Source organism: Micromys minutus (assembly GCF_963924665.1).
Source record: "Micromys minutus genome assembly, chromosome: 24".
Lineage (NCBI taxonomy): Eukaryota > Metazoa > Chordata > Mammalia > Rodentia > Muridae > Micromys > Micromys minutus.
The window spans coordinates 21,172,290-21,181,309 of record NC_137959.1 but is presented as its reverse complement, the minus strand read 5'-3'; positions in this window follow the sequence as shown (position 1 = coordinate 21,181,309).

The window sequence follows — 9,020 nt, the reverse complement described above, 5'->3', positions numbered from 1 at the left end:
TGATATTCTTGATAATTGCTGCAGTATTGTTGCATTGGGTTGGAAATGCTACTTCTTAGCGTCAGATATACAAAGACACAGATTCAGCTGCTTTCATTTTTTTTTTTTTTTTTTGTCAACCCCTTCTGGAAGTTAATAATGCTCCTGAGAAAGCAATTAAACTGAAAAAATAAAGCTTCATTTTGAAGAATAAGCAGCTTGCAACCTGGTTTAACGCTGAGACGGCACTAATAACACAGCCCTTATGATCTAAGGGAGAAAATGAAAAGTCTTTATTATTTCCCGAAATGACAGAACAACCAGGGCCTAAAGACACGCCATCATCATTTATTGCATTAGATAACGTGCATTTTGGCAAATGAAATGCTTGCTTCTGAGTGTTATGTCCTCCACTTCAGGGATCTGGCTAAGTAGTTAATTTCTTCTCTGATATAAAGAGTGTTAATGTCACTTCTGGACTCAGAAGCAGAAGAAAGGTAAAAGTAAAAAGAAGTAGGCAGAGCCACTGAGGCAGCCTCTACTGGGAGGTATGCGAAGGAACTTGGATACTCATTCGATCCACCACAAAGAAAACAATCTTTTCATTTGAAGATAAAGTTACTGTAAGAAAATCCTTTTTTCTTAATCCTAGTCCTGCTTTTGAAAGGACTAGGAATCTGAAGAGCAGGTCATTTCCATAGGACTGTTAAATTCCCTTCCATCTGAGGGTCTTAATCCTGGCTTGCTTAGTCTCCAGAAACTAAATCTATGTGTAGAGCTGACATACTGGGTGAAGGAAAGCCTTCCAAAGACAATAAGTATAATAAACCCTGCTAACAATCAGTTCCTTGTTCATTTTGGCCTTTGGATTAGAAACTGCCACCTTCGAGAGAAAGCGCTATATTTAAAGATAAAGGCAATTTAAAGAAATGATTATTGTTAATGATGTGCTTAAAAGCTCCAAGTGTTGATGGCTCTGGGTGGTAACCAGAGGTTATCCCTCTGCTTACGTTTGACATGAGGGAATCTTTGATTGTATCCTGTGACTAAGAGGAGCATGTGCGTAAATATGGAAGAGAACCTCATTCTGTGTGACACAGTATAGAGCTCAGATTTAAAAGAACAAAACAAACTGTTACGAAAAACCCAAACATGTGGAACATTTGTATTCTTTCCAGCAGTAGTCATCAGAAAGGAAGGATCTATTCTTCATTCTGCTCATGCTTCATTTTCTCTATAATCTTTACGGAAGTTACTCCTCTTTCTGGTCCTTTGGACTGGTCTCTTTTTCCCACCAGGATTTTTAGAAATATACATGTGTTTAAACTGAAAATGGCTTTGATTCCCTTTGAAAAACAAGGTTCAGGTTGGGTTCTTGTGGTGCAGGCATGTCCTCGGTTCTTTGAGTTTCTGAAAAACTTTACCTATTGCATCTATATGGTTTTAATTATTGCTCTTAAATTTGAGATTATAATTAAGTCATTTCTCCTCCCCCTTCTCTCTCCAAACTCTCCCGTACACCCCTCTTTACTCACTTCTAAATCCATGGCCTCTTCTTCCATTAAATATTACTAGGTGCTTACATAAATATTATACATGTATATATATTTCTCATCTAACCCACTCCCTTGTACAATGTCACATGTACATATCTTCTTAGGGCTGACCCTTTGGCCTTGGACAACCAGGAAGTGTGTTCTTTTCACTCTCATCATTGCCAGTTTACCTGTAGTTCTTTAGGCAAGGAACACTGCACTTCGTTTTTTAAGGCAGCAGTTTAACATTTTACAAAGAAATTGAAAAGACTGAAAGCTTGAATGCAGGGATAGCTGACAGGGCCAAATACAAGAAGGGATCTTACAATTAACTGTAAGTAAAAAATGGAAGGATGTCTACATGTTCCAGTCTACAACTGGCTCCTGAGTTCTCATCAGCCTAAGGTAGTTCTTTAAATCAGCGGTTCTCAACCTTTCTAATGCTGCAACCCTTTCATTCAGTTCTTTAATCTAGTTCCAAATGATGGGAAGTGACCCCTAACCATAAAATTATTGTTGTTGCTACTTCATGGCTGTAATATGCCACTGATATGAATTACAATGTAACTGTCTGTGTTTTTTGGTGGTCTTAAGCAAAGGGCATTTGATACACACATTCCTATAAAGGATTCCAATGCCCAGGATGAAAACCACTGCTTGAAATCCTATCAATATGTATCTGAACAAGTTTTGGGGAAAAAAACAAACAAACAAATAGAAGCATACATGAACCTGGAGGGCAGAATTTGTTGATTTAATATAGGTGCATAGGTGGAAAGTGATTTTGGAAAATTGTAATGAAAAATAATGTTTTGTAAGCTCATGTGTTTAGGTAAAAATATCTACACACACACACATACACACACACACACATAAACTTTTGAATTATGCAAACATTTTTTCTAGATTAAATTAAATATAAACAAACTTCACAAATGTCTGCCAATAAAATTGTGATTAAATGAATTATTGTATATATCTAGGCCTAAGAGTGACTTCTCATATTTACCAGCCTTTGTTTGTGCAAACCCTGCCTCTTAATTTAACTACTGGTTAAATTAAAATGGCTTTGACCAATTACTGGAGGTACATAGGTTTTGAGTTAATATGTTGGGGGTGAAGAAGAACAAGAAGAGGGGAGAACAAGGAGGAGAGAGGAGAAACCACCATGAGGAAGATGAGCCATGAACTAATGGCCAGGAGAAGCAGAAAGTATCTGGGTAACACTGCTGGGGAGGGAGCCAAGCCAGCAGATAGAAAAATAGATTAGGAGTTACCTCATAGATATTGTCAACATCAAATAAAATACTACAGACTAAGTCTCTAGTATTATTTAAAAGCTAGTCAGGAGTAAGTTTAAAATAGTTTTACTACATTTTCTTTTCTTTTTCTCCTCCTCTTCCTCCTTCTCCTTCCCAACCCTACTTCTCCCTCTTCCTTCATAGTAACCCCCCTTTTTTACAATCTAGGTACCTGAGTAAAGCATATGATAGAAATTACAATGATGATAGGTAGCAACAGTTCTTATTATAGAGGACATTGAATATAACTATGGAATAAATTCCATGGCACAGCGATGAGAATTATGTACTGTTTTATGTAAAAAGATACTGAAAAGATGGAGACAAGCATCTGAGATTGCTGACCTCACTTCAGCATTCTTGCATGTATTTCCTTAGTCAAAAAATGATTAGAATCAACGTTTGTCAGTGTCACATGGACATCTTGAGCAGCTTTTCCATAACTTCTTGCACATTAGTGAATGTTATGGCCTTATAGGTCATTTTGACCAAGCATTTTACAAACTTCAAATGTCACTAGGAAGTCATTCTCTGTTTTCTCTTCATGTCACTGTTTATAGTAATCTACTTTTGCAGCAGTGAGAAACCAGGGACTAACTTTCAGAAACATGTCTAGCCCAAATTATTCATTCAAATCTTTGGATTGAATGAACACTACTCTAAACTTTATAACCAAGATTAAACCAAGTTTTTGTGGAGGACTCCTCCATGGTCTCAAAATTTTAGCTGGGAGTCCTCAGTTCACATATCTCGCTTTTTGGTGTAAATAAAATTAGGTAACACCAGACTCTGTACTGCCTTCTAGTCATTTCTGAAACAATGTCTGCCTTGAAAATTTCAATAATGTTTCCAAAGTAAACTCAAACATATGTAGTAAAATGTTGCATACTTTCATGGAACTTGGCCAGAGGCCCCAGAAATCAAGACACAGAAACAAACTGCTCCAAATTAACAAAGGTTAAACATGGAGAGTCTAATGTCCCCCATTCCAATGCCCAAAATGTTTCATAAACTCACTATATTGCCAAGATGATGCCTTATACCTGAGGTGCTTCTGATGTAAGAATTTAAGTACAACAGGAGGAAATTAATTGGCTAAACTGAAAAGGGAGAGGGAGGAGGTGAAAGGAGGGGGGAGTGAATGTCCAGTTTAGAAAAGAATAGTATTTTGTTGTTTGGGGTTTTTGTTTCTGTTCCTGTTGTTGTTGATATTTTATTTTTCTTATTTATTGTGTGGCTACTTTTCTGACAGAGCAGAGCTATGACATGTGGCCAGTACAGGTGCTACATTTGTTCATGTCTCAACTTGTCTCAGGATTCTCACTTCAAGGTCCAAAGGAATTTTCAGCGAAATAAAGCACAGTTTGTAAAAAATGGAAGATTGATTGAGGACTCTTAAGAGGTGGCAGGTAAGAAAATAATCTACTCACGACTTAACCCAAAACCCCAATTATATATAATGTGTTTTAATGAGGAAAGACAGAACAATTAAAAAGAAGCAGCCAACAAGCCTTTTGCCAAGACCAGTGACCTTTTTAAGCAGGCTTGAAGGATGATTTTTCCTATTGTTTTAGCAAATCAAATGGAGTGCACTGTTTTTAATTGAGGTTTGCATTCAATTCCATCATTCAGATGATTATTGCCTATTTGAAAATGTTTTTAGGAACATTACCAAATCACCTTATTTCTCCTTTATTTCCTTACTTAGTTTTATAAATGCAAGTGCAACATAAATATGCAACATAAACATGCCTTCGAGAGTTTTTAAACTGTGGGATATTGAAATATAACGCGCAGAACTAATAGAGGTCAAGTTTAAGATGTTAGAAATTTTACTCAATTATGCTTTTATTGATGATAAATCAGCTTTTCTGATGAAGTATTTCATGATACTACTGAAATGAAGAAAATGACACGCTCTAAAAAGAATTTATTTATTTATTTATTTATTTATTTATTTATTTATTTATTTATAAGAAACTTAAAACAACAACAAAATGAAACAGAACAAAATCAAGTATTGGACTTTTTGGACTTAGTTCTTGGTTGAAACAGAAAGGGAAAAGACAGAATTTGCTTTCTTAGGGGTCTTCTCCGAGCAAATGTTTTAATACTATATCTTGTATTTCTCTTTCTCTTTCTCTGGATGGTATAAGCATGACTTAGGTTTCTAGGAACATCCCAGTGTGAACAGGCATTTGGAAAGATGTTCTGCTTCCTTTGGAAATATTAAAAACACTACACAATAAAAAGGTTTTGAAGCTGGCAAGTGACTAAATCTAGGCAGTGTATTACCTATCTACCAGGGAACAACAGACATGTTTATTTGACAGATGACATTTCAGCTACCCTAGATAGCATATTATTTGGTAGAGAGAAAAAGAAAATATTTTAAATTGACTTATATTGCATATTATGCCTGCCTGCATTTGCCACCTAACCTGCACAACTTAAATTGATAACTGTCTGCTTTTGTCTATGGTATGAGTGGTTAGCTTGTGTTTTCTAGCCCTCTTCTTTAAAATGTATTTATAGACAGTAAAAGAGTATATGAGAGATACTTCTAGGAATATATGCCCAATTAATTTCCATGGTGTTGGTTACTGGACCACGATATCAATGTTACCTATGGGTGGATATGAAATTAGAGGGAATTCAATGACATCATTCAGATTTTGGGAGCCTAAGTAGGGGAGGCCTGTTTAGTGACACATAAGTGTAGTGGCCCGATGAGCTCACCAACTATAGAGGGTAAGAAGGAGAAAACAAATCACTATCTCTAATTTTACTTAAAATGCCAGTGTTTGTTTTTTTAAATCCTGTTAGCACCATATTGTTTTTAAAATCATTTCTTTTATTCCTTGATATTATGATTACATTTTCCTCTTCCCTTATTTCCCCCCACACCCTCCCATATTACTTTCCTTGCTCTCTCATTAAAATTTATGTCATCTTTTCAGTTGTTTTTGCATATGTATAAATGTATATCTATATAATAAATAAATATATATATATATATACATACATACATTTATAATACACAGACACACAAACACACATGCACACATACATGCATGCACACACACACAAACACAAATATATTCCTAAATACATGAATAGAACCAACTTGGTTTACATAATGTTCCTTGTATGCTATGGACAAAATAAATAGTTTTTCCTGGGCAAGAATAGGCCAGTTATTTATTTAGCAGTATATTCTAAATACATTCTAGGTAAATAAAGATTTAACAGTTATTTGTTTACTCAAGTAACTTTATTTTGTTTTTTACTTTATATTACACTTGTTATAAACATCATTGTTGATCTAAAGATTTGTGTTTATAATCAGTGTAGAAAATTGACATTTTTTACCTCATTTTGCATGACTTCAATACATAAAGTAATATTTCTATATTCTACATGTCTCCTGTCAAGGCCACAAAAATTCATGTCATAATTTAGTTGAGACAGTTTTTCAATATTGTGTGCAATGTCTTCCTCTTCTAACTAAATTCTACTCTGTATGCTTTCTGAAACATTAATCATGTGAAAAAATTTTATCCTGAATGTATTTCTATAAGGGACTTTTAAAATAGCTTAATTTGAAAAGTTGATATTCCAGTGTCATCCTAAATCAATGCAAAAGGCCCCAATTGATATTAAACAAACTGATAAATATGCCACCATCACATAAATGCAAATATATTATTAATTAATTCAGTGACAGCTCTTGACATTTAAAGGTGATTCATCCTAATTCACCCAAGCCATATCAGCAATGTTTTTTTAAAGCTAGTTTAAATCAGGAAACTAATATGCATTTAAAATGTATAGTCAAAAACTCTTTAAAGTTTTTAGAATGGAATGTTAGGCAAACTGTTGGCTCTAAAGTCTTAAAAGTGTAAATACTTGGAATATTTAGTTATTGCCCTATAATAATTCCCTAAGTTTATTGTTCCTGTAATATCATGAATTTTCAAGAAGCATCTAAGGTTTATTATTATAGTAATCTCTCATCTGTGATCTTCAGCCTACCCAGTAAGTCCAAACTTAAACAAGGAAAATGGATTTTCCCTTTCAGAATGATTGACAACTCCTTAACAAAGAATTTTTTGTTTTACTGGGTTTCCATTCTTCTCTACCCAGGACTCTTATCTCACAGGAAGAGCTGAGTCACACAAGCAATCTAAATAAATTCATGTTTAAAGATTGGGCCCCATGGTTGCTTCACTCAGCCACACCTGCTTTATTAGTCACTATCTTTTAAAAATATCATTTTGTTTATTTTATTATTATTTAATTATTAACACAAGTGGATATGTGCTCATGCAAGTGCAGTGCCTGAAGAATCCATAAGAAGGCAATAGATCCCCTAGAGCTACAGTTAAAAGAAGCTTTGTGCTGGGACTAGAACTTGAATCCTCTTCAAAAGCATCTCTCAGAAGCAACTCTCACTGGGATGGAATTGATTCACTATTTTAGGTTCCTGCAGAATAATCTTTCTGAGGATACTCTTACATTCATGATTAGGTTCTGCAGGAACTAATAAGTTTGTTTCTTTCCATGTGAATCTAAAGAAACAGAGAAATAATGCTCTTCTGGTGGCTGCAGCAGGAGAACATGCAGAATGTGATTCAGACGAATTGAGCATCCTTGCTAATACTAAGTCTGGCCTTGCACTGTTTACTAAATGGGAATTTGTTGATAAGTAACTTTAAAGTAGGCTAAGCTATTAGAACACAGATTTTTATTTACAGAAAGAAACAACTAAAATAGTGTGGCGTTTAATGAACTCTTCATCTATTTTTCTATTAAATTCTTACATTAGTGTCACACATTTGCAATAATCATTGATCCAGCATCAATGCCTCCTAATTGAATAAAGTTCGTGCTTGATGCAAATTTCTTCATGTTTTTTCGCATGTCTATTTCCTGTATTTCATATAATCTGTGTTCCCATATCATACCTGTCTGTCACGCCTCCTTAGCATGCTCTAATCAATGCCCTGGTTTTCTCGTGTCTTATAATCTTGATATATTTATTAGCTAGTTAATTCAACAGAATTTCACTCTTACATTAGTGTTATGAGTTACACTGAGTTATATTAGTATTATGGAATTGTAAGAGCAAAATCACAAAGAAAATGCACCACTTTGATTTATATCCCATTCCTCTGTGTAATATTATATGACTGTTCTATTGCCATGGAATCATTGCTGATGTTGATCATAATTTCTAATTGATATAACTTCTGTTAGGTGGACTCTTAGCAAGCTACCCATCTTACTATATCCACACAATTACTATACTAGTTAAAAAAAAAGTCACCACCTTCTTACATGTGGGAAACATCCACAAAATACTTAGAATATACGTTAGTTACTTTGGCTTTACTTTGATCTATATAACTAAAAGAATGACTGAAAAGGAGAAAGAGTGTATTTGAACTCTTCACTTGAGAGTATTATTTCTTTGTGGCTTAGAAGAAAACATTTATGATGTGAGGAATGGATGCCAAATGCTGTTTAAATCTCATCAGGCTATGAAACAGAGAGTAAACTAAGATATATGGGTAAGTAAATTTTTCAAAGGTTTGATTCAAAGAGCTACCTCACTGGCTTGATCCAACTTCCTAAAGGTTCTAAGGTTCCACAGTAATGCTATCATCTGGGTAACAGACATTCAAATCACAAGGCAGTGTGTGTGTGTAGTGGTGCTCATTTTAGATGGAAATCTTAACGTAATTCACTTAAGAAAGGTTCACTCATCAAAAGACTTTCATATTAAAAAAAAAGGTTCAAAGATTTATTTCCCCAATCCAATATTTAAAACAACAACCTAGAAAAGAAAACCATTACATGCAACCCAAGAACTGGGAATGTAGCAACAGGCAGAACTCTGTGGCTCACTGTCCAGCCATGCTACTCTGATATTTGAGTCCTAATTTAGGATGAGAGACCTCATCTCAACAAACAAGTTGGACCATGCCTGAGAAGGAATGATGCTCTAGGTTTTCTTCTAACTCCTCTTGTGCATACATGCTTACACACAGATAAGCACACACAGACAATTGCACATTCGCCACACACATTTGGTAACACTTCCATGACTCTTACAACATACTTTCTATTTTCTTGCTCTAGTAAATGCTAGAGAACCAGATTTTCATCCCAAGTCCAAAGCTTGACACTTCTCCCTGAAACC